A 20,136-nucleotide genomic window follows, 5' to 3' on the forward strand; every position below is an offset into this window, starting at 1 on the left:
GGCAGTGACCCAAGCCGGGAATCGAACCTGAGACCCTGGAGCTGTGAAGCAACTGTGGTAACCACTGTGCTACCGTGCTGCAAAAAATATATCTTTGCAAAATGTTTGTGTCCCTCTCGCAACTTGCCTTTCCACCTATTTTTGTGCTGCCTGCAAATTTGGCTAGAGTGCAATCGGGCTCAGTACAGTGCGCCACCTGAGTCACCTGGCTCACTCTGCCTGGTGCAATCTGGATCACGCCCTCGCTGGCTGTGATTCAGATCTGCATATTTAAATATGCGCCGTTTTCACCCTGGGAACAATGGCCTTGGCCTGCGAGTCCTCAACCGTGTGCATTTAGCACAGGTTTCCACAAATATGGACCAGATGTGATGACAGCTCGGGGGGGGGGGGTCTCTCAGGCCATTAGAGAATCCTGGGTAGTCAATGTCAGTACAGAGTAATGCCCTGGCACTTTCCCTGGCACCCAGGCGCCTTGGCCCGATCAGCCTGGCATCCTGGTAGTGCCACCGGGCACTCTGGCCGTGCCGACCTGGCAGGAAAACTGCTCAAGTGTGGCCTCAACGGGGAAAAGCTCCCCAAGACCCCAAAAAACAGCAAAGTGCTGGTGAACAGCAGAGTGAATCTTGGTGCTGTAACCAGCAAGAACTCCCCACCAAACACAGCCGAAAGCGGATTTTTATTTATGCCCGCTGAATCGTGCCCACTGTGTGAGATCCCTGAGTGGTGTAAACATGTTAAGTGCATGATGCCATTATGAGAGTGAGATTGGAGTGAGCTGAAGGTTGACTTACCCTGCCAGAGCAGATGAAATCGTTCACTAGGGTTGGTTGTGACCATTTTCAGCTGGTGATCAGATTACATCCCACAAAAAGAGATGAAATTCTTCATGAGGAAGAGCTTTGAAAGATTGTGATTGATTGATGACATAAATGTTGAGTGGACTGCTGAGACAATTCTGAAGATCTATCTTAGTTGTATTTACCATTTAATGTGTAACTTATAGTTTGTAATGAATGTTATGTGCCAGGTGTATCATGGAGTTCACCTGACGCACAACTTTTACTAGATTGTGGTATGGGGGGCACAAGGCCCACTCTACGGGTGTGGTGCAGCAGAAATGTTAAAGTAATTTTTAAAGCAAAACAATGTTTATTCTATGAACTCAGTTAATCTTTTTAAAACATACAATGAACAGCTTAGCAACCATCAATTCAAATACACCCCCCAAAGAATACAACACTCTTAAGTAATCATTAAACTTTCCTTTTAACATCCATTAGACAAAAATCCTTTTTACAGAAGCACATCAGGTTTAAATTCTCTACTGAGAGCAGTTATCACTCTGAATTCACCAAATGAGCTAGAGATAGTCTTTAAATGGCAGAGCGATCGAAATTACACCTTTGGCTGGCTTCAGATCCAACACGAAAACGACACCAAAAACACAGACACACCCAACCTTTTCCTCAAAGCAAAATTAAAAAGCAGAGCCAGAGCTCAGCTCCACCCACAACTCTGACATCACTGCAGCCACTTGAGCAGACAAACATTTCTTAAAGTGACATTCCCATGACATGAATCAAAAGTTTACCTGTTAATTCATGTTTAACTTCTGTGTTTTAGAGTAAATGTTATCTAAGATAATATTTAGTATTTGCTTTGTTGACACTTGTATAGTAAAAATTCTGCTTTTAGACCATGGAATCTTGTGGCTTAATTCTTTTAGTAAATAACTAGGATTTTGGATTTCTATTTTAAGTGACTGGTGCTGACTGAGATCATAACAGGATAGATTTCAAAACAACAATTTAAAGAGGTTCTATTGGATTAATAAAGCCGTACTGTCATTTACTATTAGTACCATTCAATACAATTGGTAGGCGTTGGGAAATGTTATTCTATACGCTGAAAGATCTGTGCTCTTTGATTCCTCCTTCCCAGGAGCAATGCAATATTCCTATGACTGAAAAGGCAGACAAGTAACTTGCTTCTTAGGCCCTTACCTTTGTCACAGTTTAACTGACTGCTAAGAAATACACAAGTGTGATTGATTTGACAGAACTGCGTAATGTCTTCCTTTATCTGCTTAGGGGAGTTTCCAAGTAGAACTAAAAACTCTGTAATCTTGGAGAAACATAGGTGCAAGTCTACATTTTAACAGGCCCTGCACAAAAAAACTATTTAAGAGCTAAGTCCCACCAAGTCACAAATTTGCTAAGCCACTGTCAGAATTTTTTTCAAAATGTTGCAAACCGAGAAAATATATGGGAAACTAACAATTTTCATGTATTCAGATATTTAAGGAAGCAAGCAATTTTGTTTCTTGTGGTTTATGCAAAAATTATGACGTTCATTTAAAAAAGAAAACTCCCATTTACCAATGGTTTACTGAGATATCTCAAAATAGAAACTCTTAAGCACCTCGAACAATGAATAGAACATCTAAAATCATCTGATACAGATTTTTGGGCTGGATGAAAATGTTGCTTTGTTTTTTTTCTACAAACAAAACAATTAATATTGCCCAAATTTTGCTGTAATCTGAAAGAGGTGTGTTGAAAAAATAGGGTTGATTTTCAAAACTGCGGTTACAAATCGCTCCAAAATGAAAATTTAGTACTTCTGATGAAAGGCATCTGATTCACAATAGCTTTATTCCTGGGCAACAAGTTGAAAAATCTACCCCATTGTGTTACTTCATTGAGCCACGATGAGGGGAATATTACCATGTTTTTTTCAAAATGGCAAATGCTAGTGAGAAAACCAGGGAGAATCCGGCCGAAAACCCACTGAATATTCAGCCTCTTAAACTTTTCTTTTTCCACTTGATTCAAGCCTGGCAACTTGTCTTTGGCACGCTTATCCTGGGAAAACCATGCTCATCCTGGGAAAACGTAATCTCTGTTTTCAGTACGGCACTCCTTGTAAATGCCTCCCCAGCACTCCCCTGCACTTGTTCCAAGTCCAGTCAAGAGGATGAGTGCCAGGAAGACAGCACCACAATTCACGGAGGGAGCCTTCGCCAAACTCCTGGATGGGGTGGAGCAGGGGAATTACATCCTCTACCTGCGATCATGCAGACGTCCATCAAGCAAGGTCACCATTCCCACTTGGGAGGCAGTGGCCATGATAGTGAGTGTCAGCTCACTCCATAAGAACATAAGAACTAGGAGCAGGAGTAAGCCATCTGGCCCCTCGAGCCTGCTCCACCATTCAATGAGATCATGGCTGATCTTTTGTGGACTCAGCACCATTTTCCGGCCCGAACACCATAACCCTTAATCCCTTTATTCTTCAAAAAACTATCTATCTTTATCTTAAAAACATTTAATGAAGGAGCCTCTACTGCTTCACTGGGCAAGGAATTCCATAGATTCACAACTCTTTGGGTGAAGAAGTTCCTCCTAAACTCAGTCCTAAATCTACTTCCCTTTATTTTGAGGCTATGCCCCAAAGTTCTGCTTTCACCCGCCAGTGGAAACAACCTGCCCGCATCTATCCTATCTATTCCCTTCATAATCTTATATGTTTCTATAAGATCCCCCCCTCATCCTTCTAAATTCCAACGAGTACAGTCCCAGTCTACTCAACCTCTCCTCGTAATCCAACCCCTTCAGCTCTGGGATTAACCTAGTGAATCTCCTCTGCACACCCTCCAGTGCCAGTACGTCCTTTCTCAAGTAAGGAGACCAAAACTGAACACAATACTCCAGGTGTGGCCTCACTAACACCTTATACAATTGCAGCAGAACCGCAAGAGAACAGGGCAACAGTTCCGGAAGAACATGAATGACCTTCTTTGTGCAGCCATGGTAAGTCTGCCATTCCCTCAACCATGGAAGGATAAAACTCCCAACATCAACGTTCAGGGCTCACCTGTCTGACCGTATTCTCTAGTGATAAGGATGCCAAGGGATGAAAACATGTTGATAGCCTGTCCACCTTGAAGGGAGGTGGAGAAAAATGCCAGAAACCCTGACTTCTGAGGAGGCAATAACAGGTGAGATTTATCATCCAGAGTCTCTGGGCCTCATGATAAGCCCGTTCATTCACAGGACAGGTTCAGCTCTCTGTCAGGCAGGAGTCAAACGTATTGCCGAGGATGAGAGGAGCATTGCTCTGTCCTCACTGCAAGCCATCATCGTTCTGCTGCAGCATCCAATCACTTTAGTGCCCTGACCATGAATATAGCCACCAGGTGCCTTTGGACAGGGGAGGCCACGCTAGCAGGTTATGCTGGTGAACGGAAGTGAGGCGATTGGGGGGGGGGGAGGCTGAGAGGGGTGGCTGGGAAGGGGAAGGAGAAGGGAAGAAGTGGGGGTGGGTGGTGGGGGGGGTTGCTGCGACAGGGGGTGAGAGATGACATGGTCTGGGGCGGAAAAAGGGGCCATCTGGGATGGGCTAGGTATAGAGTGGAATTAAGGAGACGGAAGTTAAGTAGGGAAGATGACAGACGGTAGAGGGGATTGGAGGCATAAGCCTCCAGTAAGGTAACCAGTAAGGCTGGTTACCATGGAACATCCAGGGACTGAATGGGCCGGTTAAAAGGTCATGGGTGTTCGCGCACCTCAGGAGTCTGAAAGCGGGGTGATCTTTCTGCAGGAGATGCACCTCTGTGTGAAGGACCAGATTAGGTTAAGACAGGGGTAGGTCGGGCAGGTTTTTCACTCTGGGTTTGATTTAAAATCTAGGGAAGTGGCGATTTTAATGAGCAAGAAAATGGGATTTGTGAGTGCGAAGAAGGTGACGGATCCGGTTGGGAGATATGTGATTGTGAGTGGGGTATTGGAAGGGGCACCGGTAATGTTGGTAAATGTGAATGCCTCAAATTGGGATGATATGGGTTTTATGAGAGGGTTGCTGGCAGTGATCCTGGATTTGGCCATGCACCAGTTGATTTTAACTGTGTCCTGGAGCTGAGGGTGGTTAGGTCGAGCCCCAGGTGGATGGGTAGGGTACGAATGGCGAGGGGGTTGGGGGGGGTTTATGGAGAGGATGGGTATGGTGGACCCATGGCGTTTTCAGAACCCAGGGGGAAGGGAGTATTCCTTCTTTTCACATGTCCATAAGGTGTATTTGAGGATTGACGACTTAGTTGGGAGATTTTGGTTGGGGTGGAGGGGGAAGAGTATGCGCGGATAGTTATCGCGAACCATGCACTCCACTGACTGGAGATTCGGTTTGGAATGGGACAAGAGCAGAGGCCGGGATGGAGGTTTGATTCGGGGTTGTTAGCGGATGAAGGTTTTTGTGATAAAGTGCGGTTAGCGATTAGGGATTTGAATCAGTTGTGGAGTTGAATCAGAATGGGGAGGTGTCCGCAGGCATTTTTTGGGAAGCACTGAAGGCAGTGGTCCGGTGAGAAATTATTTTGTTTACGGCTCGTGCGGATAAGGAAAGGAGTGCGGAACATGACCGTCTAGTGAGCGAGATAGTGGAGGTGGACAGGGAATATTCAAGGGTGCCCATCGTGGAGGGATTGGCGAGGAGAAAAAAATTGCAGGGGCAGTTTGACATGCTGTCAACGGGGAGGGCTGTAGGGCAACTGCATAAGGCAAGAGGGGTGCAATATGAGTACGGGGAGAAGGCGAGTCACATGCTTGCGCACGAGCTGTGGAAGCAGGCTGCTTCCAGGAAAATATTGAAGATACGGAGTGGGGCTGGGGAAGTGGTGTCGGAGCCAGGGAAGATAAATGAGGCATTTAGGGAGTACTACCAGGGACTTTACAAGGCGCACCCGGGGGAGAGGAGGGGGACATGGGGCGATTTCTGGACGAGTTGGAACTTCCCCAGGTGGAGGAAGCAAAGAGGCAGGCGTTGGAGGAACCCCTGGGGCTGAGGGAGTTTCAGGGGTATGAAGTCGGGGAAGGCTCCTGGGCGGGATGGGTACCCGGCGGAATTTTATAAGGAATTTGCAAAGGACCTGGCACCACACATTGTTGGGGACGTTTAATGAAGCACTGGAGAAGGGGGCGTTGCCAGAGACGATGATGCAGGCAGTAATCCCCAAAAAAGGGAAGGATCCGGTGGAATGTGGGTCGTATAGACCCATATCACCATTGAACATGGATGTGAAAGCATTGGAAAAATTGTTGGCGGGGAGGATGGAAGACTGTATCCCGGGGGTGGTTGCAGAAGATCAAACAGGCTTCGTGAAGGGCAGGCAGCTCGTGAGTAATATAAGACGGCTGTTGAATGTGGTGATGAACCCATTGGGGGCTCTGGTACCGGACGTGGTAGTATCCATAGACGTAGAGAAAGCATTTGATCGGGTGGAGTGGCGGTACTTGTTCGAAGGTTTGGGCTGAGATATGTGGCATGGACGCGGTTGCAGTATGTGGCACCAAGGGCGAGGGTGAGGACGAATGATATGAGCTCACAAAGCTTTGACTGCACAGATGTACAAGGCAGGGGTGCCCACTGTCGCCGTTGCTGTTTGCGCTGGCCATAGAGCCGTTGGCGATGGCTCTCAGGTAGTCGGCAGAGTTGCAGGGAATTGTGAGCGGAGAGAGGGAGCATCAGATGTCACTCTATTCCGATGACCTCTTGCTGTATGTTTCGGATCCTTTGGAGAGTATGAGAAGGCTTATGGGCCTGCTGGGAGGTTTGGAGGGATCTTGGGATACAAACTGAATGTAGGGAAAAACAAGGTATTCCCGGTGAATGAGCTGGGGCAGCGGGCTAATTTTGGGGAGATGACATTTATGGTAGCGAGGGATAGGTTTAGGTCTGGGGATTCAGATAACGAGGGAATGGACAGGGCTCCATAAGTGGAACTTAACAAAGCTGGGGGGGAGGCCAGGGAGGATCTTAGGAGGTGGAATACACTGCACTTAACATTGGCGGGGAGGGTCCAAGTGGTGAAAATGAATATTCTGCCGAGGTTCTTGTTTATCTTTCAGTCTCTCCCAATCTTTATACCAAAGGCCTTTTTTCAGAAGGTGGACACGATCATCTCGGATTTTTGTATGGGCGGGAAGGTGCCGAGAGTGTGGAGGACCCTGCTGCAGAGGGAGTTGGCTTTGCCGATCTTGCTTCATTATTATTGGTCAGCGAATGTGGACCAGGTACGGCGTTGTTGCGAAGGAGAAAGGGTAGAGTGGGATAGGATGGAGAAGGAATCTTGTAAGGTGTCTAGTTTGAGGGCTATGGTGACAGCAGTGTTGCCATTGGCTCCGAGTCGGTATTCAGGGAGCCCAGTGGTGTAGTCCACGGTGAAGATATGGAATCAGCTGAGGAGGTATTTTACGATGGAAGGGATATCGGTGCTAACGCCGCTGTGCGAATATCATGGGTTTGAGCCAGGGGGTATAGATAGTCTATACAGGAGGTGGAGGGAAGTGGGGCACTTCACAACCCATATAAAAGGACAGGGCACATATGCTCTGCCTCTTTCTACAGACAGACATCTAGAGAGTAGTACATCAGAGTTGATCAGCAGCATCACACCCAGCATGTGGCTTAGAGCAGACTGGTTTAGTTAGACTGAGTTACTACAGTTAGGTTAGCAGGAGAGTCGAACTCATTTAAGAACTGTGTTAATTGTTCAATAAACATATTGAACTCATTACAAAGTCTGGACCTTCCTTTGTCAAAACATACATCAAGGAAGCAGCTTATGCTACACGAAGCAGCATAACACAACATGATACCAGGAGTGCCTGTTACATCTATTTAGTTCAACTCAGCAAGATCCGTGACAACCAGCAACCGAACCCAGGCACGATGATCGAGATTCTGATTCCTAATCCACTCGGGTACCATGGCGATCTCAGTGCCAACTGGCGTGCATTCAAGCAACAATTTCAGCTTTACATGGAAGCATCCGACCTACATGGCGTGGCCGATGCTGAGAAGATTGCTCTTCTACTCACCACTGCGGGTGAACATGCAACAGAGATCTTCCGCTCCTTTAAATACTCCAAAGGGCAGGACTGAACACAATTCCAGACAGTCCTGGACAAATTTGAAAGCTACTGCGAGGTAAACACAAAAGAAATCGGTACAACTGGCGTCAATACTCACCACAAGGCAGAGGTAGGGTTGCAACAGAAGCAAACGGCAATTTTGATTGGCAGCCATCTTGCATGTATCCAGCTGGCCCAGTCCGCACATGCGCAGTTCCCTGGAGAAGCCGCGCATGCGCGGTTGCGAAAAGAGCGCACAGTAAAGGAAAAGCGATTTGCACATGCGCAATCCATTCCTACGCTTTACGTCACGATCGCCATGACGTCAGAGACCCCGGACCACGCCCACTTAAAGGCGAAATGTCCAAAAATTAAAAATAAGAATTTTAAAGCAGCAAAGCACCATTCTTTCACCTCGAAAGACAGAACAATGCCTGAACTTCTGCCAGTAGTTGAAATCAACCGCCGCAGAACCCCACAACAAGCAGTTAGCCCCACCCAAAGAGTTGATTTGGTTCTTGAAGACTACCACTCAGATGGTGATTTCTTCCTTGGACACAGAGAGCGCAATGACAATACTGAAACACAAGAAGATAATTGGTTTATCGAAGAATACTACCCAGACATAGCTGAGTTATTCGGATATGCTGATCACAGCATCAGCAACATGGTTGCAAAGCTCAACGCGACTCTACTCATGATAGATGAATCCAATACCATGATGCCGTGGCAGGTCGTCGATACATTGGATGACAACAACCTGTCAAATACCCACGAAGAAGATGAAGCCCACAGAGAGCGGCCTGATGCCACACGAAAAGTGGTCCACGCACCACGAAGAGTCCCCGACTCCACACACAGAGCGATGACAGACTCCACAGCGAGACCACTGCACGTCTCCGCACCAAGAACACAGAAAGACTCCACAGCGAGACCACTGCACCACTCCGTTGAGAGCACACAGATCGACTCCACAGCGTGACCACTGCATGACTCCACACAGGGTACGATGCCAGACTCCACAGAGAGAGCGATACAAGCCTCCACAGTGAGCTCGTTGACAGACTCCACGATGGAAGCAACGTAAGACTCCAGAGCACAGTCCATGCATGAACAAGACCATGAAGGTCTATCCACCTTATCTGAGCAACCAGCAGCAAACGATGCATGTCTGCCACGCTCACGTGAACAACAGAAAGACTATGACAGTCTACCCAGATTACTTGAACCACCAGAAGAAGACCCTGACGGTCTACCCAGCTCATCTAACCAACAAGAAGACACTGCAGGTCTACCCACTGTATGTGAGACAAGTGACGAAGGCATCACAATTCCCATACAAGATGTGCAACATCACAGCGAGACTGACAGATCTCAGCTTGTATGTAGAGAGGCACTCGATAATCAAAGTGAGACTACTAGTCCGTCCAGTGAGACCACGCCAATTAAAACCTCATCCACTCGAGCCCCTCCACAAGAAAATTAAATCTTGGACATTTTGACTCTAGACGAGGAGCATCAAGAAACCAAAGATGATTCAAGTGAACCTGAAATGACTCCAAAAGAGGAGCATCAAGAAACCAAAGATGATTCAGGTGAGCCAGACAGGACTCCAGATGGGGAGCATCGACAAACCAAAGATGATTCCAGTGAACCGGACATGACTCCAGATGGGGAGCATCGAGGAATCAAAGACGAAACGCTCAATGCATCAGCAGATGCCACAAAGGACACTGACACAAGTAACTTTGTGAAGGACTCGAATTCTCCACTCGGAATGGTCATTGAGCGCAACAAACACAACAACAAAACCGACAAAAACAACACAGACAACAACAAGAAGCGTACCAAAGGCACCAACATCAACAACAAGCACGACAAAAAGAACAGCACTGGAACAACGACTGGTACGACATGGTACAACTCTGCAAATGCAGGACACTGTGACAGCACAGCTCAAGACAGTGGCAAGTGTGCAGACATACTATGGCAAGATAACGCATCTTACAAATTCACGTTTGCTACACTACAAACAAGCAGACCAGCTTTCAAGGCAACTGACATACGGCATCAATACCGCAAACACAGACACCAGTCCAGGTCAGACAGGAAAGATGACCTAAAGAATCGCTACCATAAGCATCGGAAAAGAAAAAAAGTGTCCAAATCAGACAACGAAGTGATTTGACCATTTGAACACCTCCTGATAACTTCTTGGTTCCTTACGCACAGGGACACTGACGGCATTCACAAGGAAATGACAACATCAACATTGACACTTCAATAACAAAACAAGAAAGCCACTCGACCATATAAATTCATGAACTTTGGACTCCTAAAAATTACTTGGTATTGTATAATCATCACTGTCATGCTGACTTGTACATGTCATCACTTATCTAACTACTTTGTTCAATTTTCTTTAACCAAGTACAGAAAATATGTAACACGAAAAATGGGGTTAATGTAAATACACTACAACTAAGTAACCACTAGAGGGAGCACCAGAGATGTCATGATATGCAAACATGCAGCGAATGAACACTTAGAATAGAACACAACCAATGAGCAGTCAAGACACCCAGAGGTGGCATTACCACAAGGGGGCACTTCACAACCCATATAAAAGGACAGGGCACATATGATCTGCCTCTTTCCACAGACAGACATCTAGAGAGTTAGACAGGGTTGACCAGCAGCATCACACCCAGCACGTGGCTTAGAGCAAACCGGTTTAGTTAGACTGAGTTACTACAGTTAGATTGGCAGGAGAGTCAAACTCATTTAAGAACTGTGTTAATCGTTCAATAAACATATTGAACTCATTACAAAGTCTGGACCTTCCTTTTGTCAAAGCATACATCAAGGAAGCAGCTTACGCTACACGAAGAAGCATAACACAACAAGTGTGAGAGGTGTGGATGGGGGCCAGCGAATCACGCGCACATGTTTTGGAGTTGCAAACAATTGAGAAGGTTCTGGGCGGGAGTGTTCGTGGTCTTAGCCAGGGTAGTGGAGGAGGAGGTGGACCCGGACCTTTTGGTGGCGATATTTGGGGTTTCAGAGAAGTCTGAGCTCATGGGGAGGAGGAAGGCCGATGTCATGGCCTTCGCCTCTCTGATTGCACGGCGATGAATTTTGAGGGAGTGGCGGTCGACATCGCCATCGGGGGTAGCGGCATAGTTGGATGACCTGTACGACTTCCTGGGGTTGGAGAAGATGAAGTATGATTTAAGGGGCTCAGCAGGGGGGTTTGAGAAAAGGTGGGGGATGTTTGTGACCATGTTTGAGGAGCTGTTCTTCACAGGTGGGAGGGGAGGTGAAAAAGGGAATAAATCTGTACGGACTGCATAGTTGATTGTTGGGAAGGATGTTTCCCGGGGTGTTTATTTGCTGTAACCTGCTTTGATGCATGTTTGTAATAAAATACATCTTTTTTAAAATGAATATAGCCACCATCCAAATGACCGCCTGTAGGCGCCTGAATAGTGAGTGCATGTCAGACCCCATTGCAAGAAGGTGTTTTACAACCTAGACCTGGACATCGCCAAATCGTGAGTCAGTGAGGCGTCCCTAGTCCTGTGCCCCATGCTGGCCTTGGCCATCACCCAAGGTCCTTCCTCCTCCTCCTCCGCGGGTTGCCCCTCGCCACTCTCTTTGACATTCTCCTCATCTGGGGAATTGTGGTTCTTTGCCCCGCTGCAGTGCCAGGTTGTGCAAAATGCAGCAAACCACTGTTACGCAGGACACCCTCTGGGGGCTTTATTGGAGGCTCCCCCCAACCAGTCCAGGCACCGGAACCACATTTTGAGCAGTCCAATCACCTGCTTTACCAGTGTACATGTTGATGTGTGAGCCTCGCTGTAGCGAGTCTCAGTGGGTGTTTTTGACCTCCGCACTGGCATCATCAGCCACCTCCTTAGTCGGTATCCTTTGCTGTGGAGGAGCCATACCTCCAGACGCGCTCTCTCAAAAACGGCTGCAATCTACGAGTGCCCCAAGATGTAACTATCATGGTCACTTCTGGCAGACGGGCACACACCTGCATGATGCGCACGGCACGGTCACAGCCATCTGGACATAAAAAGAGTGGAATTCCTTGAGGTTCAGAAATGGTGCCCCATGCTGCCATGGGGAGTGCAGAGTCATGTGGGTGTAATAGATGATGCCCTGCACCTGGGGCATGCCTGCTATGCGGGTGAAGCCCATGGTCCTGGTGTACTGGCTTGCCTTATCCCAGTCCAAGTTGATGGGCCCTCCCAAATAGTGCATCTGTGACCTCCCTAATGATTTGTGGGGCATATCACAGTGATGCACGATCGATGACCTCTAAAGCGAGGTTGTAGTCCAACTGAAGGCTTTAATAAGCTAGATGTTTCCCCCAGCAGCTCAGGTACAGAAAGAAGGCTGCTGGGGTGGCACGGGCTCTTATACCCCGCCCTGCAAGGCGGAGGTACCATACAGCTTGACCAATAGGAAACATACAATATCTACCAATGGTGTTCCAGCATTACCAGGTACCGTAATACCTCTAACAGACTACCACATTCACCCCCTGTTTTAAAAAAAAAAAGAGTCCGCTGGGGTGGTGGCTTGATATTACAACATGGTAACGTGGTCGAAATTATAGTTATGGAGGTACCGTAATACCTTCGTACAGCGTTTTGTATCTATTTACAGATTCACAATTAACTATATGCACTTTAAAATGAAGTAATCAGTCGAACGGGGGCCCTGGTTGTCCTCTTGTGATCATCAAAGCTTTGGTGGTGACGTCGGTGGAGGCTCGGGTATCTGTGACTCCGGGCGCGTGGCCTCTATCTCTGTGGCAGCTTCAACACCCCTAGACGGCGCTGGTGGGGAAAACGGTTGACCTGGGAAGGGAGCGTCTGCGGGGTGCGTCGGTGGGTGGGGGGGCCTAGACTGGGCCGGCGGAAGGACTGATCCTCCTGTAAGGTGCACTGGTGGGAGGGAGGGTGGGACTGGTGGCTGGGGTGAGCGTGGGGACCTGGCAGGCACCAGGTCTCGTAGGGAGACCATATCTTGTCGGCCGCCTGGGTACTGGGGGTTAGCGTGGAGAAGATGGACCCTCTCGATCAACGGGTCCGACTTGTGCGCCCGCACGTGTTTTTGGAGCAGGATGGGTCCGGGAGCTGCTAGCCAGGTCGGGAGCGAGGCCCAAAGGAGGATTTCCTGGGAAGACAAGGAGACGTTCGTGAGGTGTTTGGTTGGTCGTGGTACAAAGCAGTGACCGGATGGAGTGGAGGGCATCCGGGAGGACTTCCTGCCACCGGGAGACTGGGAGATTCCTGGACCGTAGGGCCAGTAGGCCGGTCTGACAGACCGTTCCGTTCTCCCTCTCTACCTGTCCATTACCCTGGGGGTTGTTGTAACTGGTCGACCTGCTCGAGGCAATGCCCTTGCTGAGCAGGAATTGACGCAGTTCGTCGCTCCTAAAGGAGGACCCCCTATCACTATGTATGTAAGCAGGGAACCCGAACAGTGTAAAGATGCTATGGAGGGCCTTGATGACGGTGATTGCGGTCATGTCGGGGCAGGGGATGGCGAATTGGAACTGGGAGTACACGTCAATCATCTTCTGGAAGTATGTGTTGCGGTCGGTGGAGGGGAGGGGGCCTTTGAAATCCATGCAGAGGCGTTCAAAGGGACGGGAAGCCTTTATCAGGTACGCTTTCTCTGGCCGGTAGAAGTGCGGTTTGCACTCCGCGCAGATTTGGCAGTCCCTGGTGGCTGTCCTGACCTCCTCGATGGAGTTGGTCAGGTTGCGGGTCTTGATAAAGTGGAAGAAGCGAGTGACCCCCGGGTGGCAGAGGTCCTCGTGGAGGGCTCGGAGGTGGTCCACTTGTGCGTTGGCACATGTGCTGCGGGACAGGGCATCAGGAGGCTCGTTTAGCTTCCCGGGACGATACAAGATCTCGTAGTTGTAGATGGAGAGTTCGATCCTCCACCGCAAGATCTTATCGTTTTTTATCTTGCCCCGCTGTGCATTATCGAACATGAAAGCAACCGACCGTTGGTCAGTGAGGAGAGTGAATCTCCTGCCGACTAGGTAATGCTTCCAATGTCACACAGCTTCTACTATGGCCTGGGCCTCCTTTTCGACTGAGGAGTATCGGATTTCGGAAGCATGAAGGGTACGGGAGAAGTAGGCTACGGGTCTGCCCGCTTGGTTGAATGTGGCCGCCAGAGCTACGCCAGACGCGTCGCTCTCGATCTGGAAGGGGAGGGACTCGTCGATGGCGTGCATTGTGGCGTTTGCAATGTCTGCTTTGATGCGGCTGAAGGCCTGGCTGGCCTCTATCGACAAGGGAAAAGCTGTGGATTGGATCAGGGGACGGGCCTTGTCCGCATAGTTGGGGACCCACTGGGCATAGGAAGAGAAAAACCCTAGGCAGTGCTTCAGGGCCTTGGAGCAATGAGGGAGGGGGAACTCCATAAGGGGGCGCATACGTTCAGGGTCGGGGCCTATAACTCCATTTCGCACTGCGTAGCCGAGGATGGCTAGGCGATCGGTGCTAAACACGCATTTATCCTTGTTATACGTAAGGTTAAGATCTTTGCGGTCGGGAGGAATTTTCGGAGGTTGGTGTCTTGGTCCTGCTGGTTGTGGCCGCAGATGGTGACATTATCGAGATACGGGAATGTTGCCCGTAAACCGTACCAGTCAACCATTCGGTCCATCTCGTGCTGGAAGACCGAGACCCCGTTAGTGACACCGAAGGGAACCCTTAAGAAGTGGTAGAGCCGCCCATCTGCCTCGAAGGCAGTGAATTTGCAGTCATTAGTGCGGATGGGGAGCTGGTGGTAGGCGGACGTAAGATCCACCGTGGAGAAGACCTTGTAATGCGCGATCCTGTTTACCAGGTCGGATATGCGGGGGAGAGGGTACGCATCCAGCTGCGTAAATCTATTGATGGTCTGACTGTAGTCGATGACCATCCTATGCTTCTCCCCGGTCTTTACCACCACTACTTGAGCTCTCCAGGGACTGTTGCTAGCTTCAATGACTCCTTCCCTCAGTAGCCTTTGGACCTCTGACCTAATAAGGATCCGATCCTGGGCACTGCACCGTCTGCTCCTGGTGGCGACGGGTTTGCAATCCGGGATGAGGTTCGCAAACGGGGAAGGCGGATCGACCTTGAGGGTCGCGAGGCTGCAGACAGTGAGGGGGGTATAGGGCCGCCGAATTTGAAAGTTAGGCTTTGGAGATTGCACTGGAAATCTAACCCTAGGAGTGTGGCCGCGTAGAGGTGGGGAAGGACGTAGAGCCGGTAATTTTTAAACTCCCTTCCCTGGACCGTGAGGTTTGCTACACAAACCCCTTTATCTCTACTGAGTGGGAACCGGAGGCCAGGGAGATTTTTTGATTAACGGGGTGGACGAGGAGAGAACAGCGCCTTACCGTGTCGGGGTGTATGGAGCTTTCCGTGCTCCCAGAGTCGATTAAGCAGGACGTCTCGTGCCCGTTGATTAGTACTGTTGTAGCAGTTGAGAGTGTTTGAGGCCGGGACTGGTCCAGGGTCACCGAGGCTAATCGCAGCAGTTGAGTGTTCTCTTCGGGCGGTGTGCGGTCAGCTGAGCTGGGGTCCTGGGAGTCCATCCAAGATGGCGGCTCCCATTGGTCGCACATGGCTGGGGGTGCACAAAATGGCGCCGCCATACATTGAATGTGGCGTCCGCGGGACAAGATGGCGGCGCCCGGGGGCCACACGTGGCCCTGGAGGAGGAAGATGGCGGCGCCCGGGGGCCACACGTGGCCCTGGAGAAGGAAGATGGCGGCGCCCGCTGGCCGCACGGGGACCGTGGAGAGGTTTGTGGTGGCGGTCCGCATTCGCCACCGGAGACGGCGGCGACCACACGGGCCTGGCATACCACCACAAAGTGGCCCTTTTTACCGCATCCCTTGCAGGTGGATGCGTGGGCCGGGCAGCACTGCCGGGGGTGCTTGGCCTGCTCGCAAAAGTAGCAGCAGGGCCCCTCTGGGGTTGCCAGGCTGCCTTGCAGCACAAGCTTGTGGGGGGATGGGAGATGTCTCGGGGTCGGCTGCGGAGGGGGTCCACGCTGCTCAGGGGGCTGCCGCGTGTTTGGGAACGTAAGCGCGGGCGTTTCGGGAGGCCACATCCAGGGTGCCTGCAAGGGCCTGTGCCTCCTTGAGGCCTAGGGTGTCTTTTTCCAGCAATCGCTGGCGGATTTGGGAGGACAGCATACCTGCCACGAAAGCATCCCGGATCAAAAGTTCTGTGTGGTCGCTCGCCGAAACTTGCAGGCAGCTGCAGTTTCTCCCCAACACCAGGAGCGCGCGGTAGAATTCTTCCAGCGATTCCCCAGGGATTTGTCGCCTCGTTGCTAGCAGAGGACGGGCGTAGACCTGGTTTATCGGGCGAATATAATGTCCTTTTAGCAGCTCCATTGCTGCATCGAAGTCGTCCGCGTCCTTGGTCAGGGCGTAAATTTTCAGGCACACCCACGAGTGCAGGACTTGCAAGTTCTGTTCTCCCATGGGTGTGTTTTCGGCTGTTCCGAGATATCCTTTAAAATGCTTGAAGGTTGCCGCTGAGTTCACCGCGTGGGGGCTGAGTTGCAGACACTCCGGCTTGATTCGAAGCTCCATCCTTTTAAATCTAGCTTATTAAATTGATGCACGATCAATGACCACTAAAGTGAGGTTGTAGTCCAACTGAAGGCTTTAATAAGCTAGAATTTTCCCCCAGCAGCTCAGGTACAGAAAGAAGGCTGCTGGGGCGGCAGGGGCTCTTATACCCCGCATGGCAGGGCAGAGCTACCATACAGCTTGACCAATAGGAAACATACAATATCTACCAATGGTGTTCCAGCATTACCAGGTACCGTAATACCTCAACACAGACTACCACACCCAGTCAGAAGCGCACAGGTCTCCTGTTCAGTCCAGGAATGAGCCTCAGGCATAGAAGTTCAGAGTGGCAGTAAGATTCAGGGCCAAAGGCAATGGGTGACCTCCCATTCCATGTGGTGACGACTCTTGCATCACCTGGCATAGATGGTCCACCATCCCCGGAACAGACGCAGTCTTCTCCGGCAATGGACCTCCAGCACTGGAGGTAGAATGTTCTAGGCTAGAATACCCATGGACAGTTGAATGAATTCAAGGAACCTGCGTCCTAACCTCACCGGGGAGCAAGACTCTGGATGACTTTGGATGAGTGACTTCATCATAATGCCTTGCTTGAGGACCACATCTGTGGCACCTCCGTTATGTATATTTCAGTGAGCATTGGAGTTCAATGCTTGAGGCTAGGCTTCCAAAGGGTTAAAAACTGGGTGCCAAACAGTAGCACACTCGTGCATTGCAATGCTGACTAAATTGGCACAAGTGACTCATCTAAGAAAGGTCAGGGAGCTGATCAAGCTTCCCCTTGCGGCAAGTGTGGCACACCTGATGCATGTGAAAACTGCAATTAGTATATCAACTTCATCCTTGGAGGGCACTCCCATTTCCCAGCTCTCTCAGGCTGAAAATTAAATGAGCCTTCTAACTTGAACATCCAGCTACCCACCCGACACTAATTCTCGATAGCCGGCCTCCATAACCAGTGACCTTGAACTTTCATAAACTCTTGCCCTCTAGCTTCACAGTGCTGCCCGAGTGTGGGGATTCATTCTCACTGAAGTCATCCTCCCCCTGCGTGAGAGTCCTCAGGCCTCATAAGACTGGAAAACACCCCTTGTCAGAGCCCCCCAACCTGCCCATTCAGCCTGGTCTCTCATGGGACCCCACTCAAGAACCTCCATAGCCATCCCCAGTGCTGACCCTATTGATTCACCTGATCCCACTCACTTCCCACTCTCGAAGGGCAATCCCTCAGCGGTTATGTAGCCACAAACCCAGCAAGCAGGACACTGGCAGTGTTTTCTGCATACAGGCGCCAGACCTCTTTAAACCTAGAGGCTCACAGACATGAAGGTCCGCCAGCGGCCCCACCCCATGAGATGCCAAGACTGAAACCCCCCAGCGCAGAGTTGAACGTATCTGGGTCCCCAACGTCCTCTCCACTGCCCCCTGAATGGAGCGCTCACCTCCGATACAAGATGATCAGAGGATTAGATAGGGTGGACAGTGAGAGCCTTTTTCTTCGGATGGTGATGGCTAGCACATGAGGACATAGCTTTAAATTGAGGGGAGATAGATACAGGACAGATGTCAGAGGTAGGTTCTTTATTCAGAGAGTAGTAAGGGCATGGAATGCGCTGCCTGCAACAGTAGTGGACTCGCCAACATTAAGGGTATTTAAATGGTCATTGGATAAACATATGGATGATAATGGAATAGTGTAGATGGGCTTTAGATTGGTTTCATAGGTCGGCGTAACATCGAGGACCGAAGGGCCTGTACTGCGCTGTGATGTTCTATTGATACCCTTTCAGAGGTGAGGTCAGCAGGTTCTTGTTTTCATACAGCTGTTGTACATCGCACGGCGTGACGTCACACCAGAGACTGATGAATATTCATTGAGAGGGGATCATTGGGGGGTGGGGTAGGGGGAATTTCAGGTGAGATAGCTCGCTAATGATATTATAATGTATCAAAATAAGGCTCCCAGTCTTCCGTGGCATTTTTCTCATTATACCACTGGTGAGGGGCCTGGAAAATCAGAAAATATGATCTCACTGCCGAGAATTTCATTTTATGATTTCACCAAATTTCCAGCCCTGGTTGCCGTATTCGCTGATGACTAACTGAATATACAGTCATGAAATGAAATCAAATGAAAATCGCTTATTGTCACAAGGAGGCTTCAATGAAGTTACTGTGAAAAGCCCCTAGTCGCCACATTCCGGCGCCTGTTCGGGGAGGCTGGTATTGGTAATACATCCTGGAATGTGACAGAATCTCAAGTGCAATGAGATAATTTATTTGCCACAGCTATCATCCATTTACTGCAGGTGTGAAATAAACACCAAAATTACCCTTTTCTTCACCATCTTTGTAAAGACATTGCAGCATTAGATTCAAATCACTTTTATTTGTAACCACTCTTAGTTCTTTGTTTTTAAATTAATTCAAAAAATGGTTTCTGATTACACATTCTAGCTTCCATCCTCCCTGCACACATTTTTAAAATACATTTGTAATCATGGGCGCGATTCTCCCAGCCCTGCACCGGGCCGGAGAATCGCCGCAACCGCACCACGCGGCCCCGATGCCAGTGCGCGATTCTCCGAGGTGCGGAAAAACGGCGCCATTTGCGCCGGCGCGTTTCGCACAGCACCCTTATCATCCATATGTTTATCCAATGACCATTTAAATACCCTTAATGTTGGCGAGTCCACTACTGTTGCAGGCAGCGCATTCCATGCCCTTACTACTCTCTGAGTAAAGAACCTACCTCTGACATCTGTCCTATATCTATCTCTGGGCCGAGCGAACGCGCGGAAAAAGCAGAGTCCCGCCGGTGCCGTTCACCCCTGGTCGCTGCCGGCGGGAACTCTGCGCGAAGGGTCAGGGAGCTGCCTGTGGGGGTAGGAGGGGGGCTCCGATTGGGTCTGGTGTGCAATCGGGCTCACCAACTGGTGGGCCTGCTCCCCCCACCCCCCCCCCCCCCTCCCGGGCTCACTATGTTGCGCGGCCGGCCCCTGAGCCCCCACGCCATGTTGCGTCGGGGCTGGCGCGCTGAAGAAGTCCCTCGCGCATGCGCGGGTTGGCACGGCCCAACTGCGCATGCGAGGGTTGGCACGGCACCCAGTTGGCACCGGGAAATGAGGCTGGAGCGGCGTGAACCGCTCCAGCACCGTGCTGGCCAGAATCGATAGTCCCCACGCTCGTTTTGCACCGTTGTGAAACGCAACAGCGTTCACGACGGCGCGAACACTTAGTCTCTATTTCGGAGAATCGCGCCCCCTATCTTCCCCAGTCTCGCTCACCCCACCCCATCAGAGAACTCTCTGAACTCTTATGACAACTGTGACAATTGAAAGATAGCCCCGTATTATTTGGCATTTGTTTCAGTAATTTTGCTGAATCCTTTTATGGAAATATATCTGTTCCATTCTCTTCACTCAAAAAAATACTTAAGTTTAATTGATTACACAAAGTACTGAAAATAACTCAAGCACGAGTCTAAATATTTAGTTTTATGCTCGTAAAAGATTGAACTGGCATTATCCCAGACTTAAGTCTTCACCCAATAAACATACCTTTCCAAAACTCTGACTCTTTGATGAGAAA

The 20,136-nt window shown here is 49.7% G+C and overlaps 1 protein-coding gene across 1 annotated transcript in view; it reads left to right on the plus strand.

Moving 5' to 3' along the window:
* Nucleotides 1-20,136, plus strand: part of ccdc146 (coiled-coil domain containing 146) — a 176,333-nt gene that overhangs the window by 17,776 nt on the left and 138,421 nt on the right.

This window comes from Scyliorhinus torazame, chromosome 13 (genome assembly GCF_047496885.1).
Source record: "Scyliorhinus torazame isolate Kashiwa2021f chromosome 13, sScyTor2.1, whole genome shotgun sequence".
Taxonomy (NCBI): domain Eukaryota; kingdom Metazoa; phylum Chordata; class Chondrichthyes; order Carcharhiniformes; family Scyliorhinidae; genus Scyliorhinus; species Scyliorhinus torazame.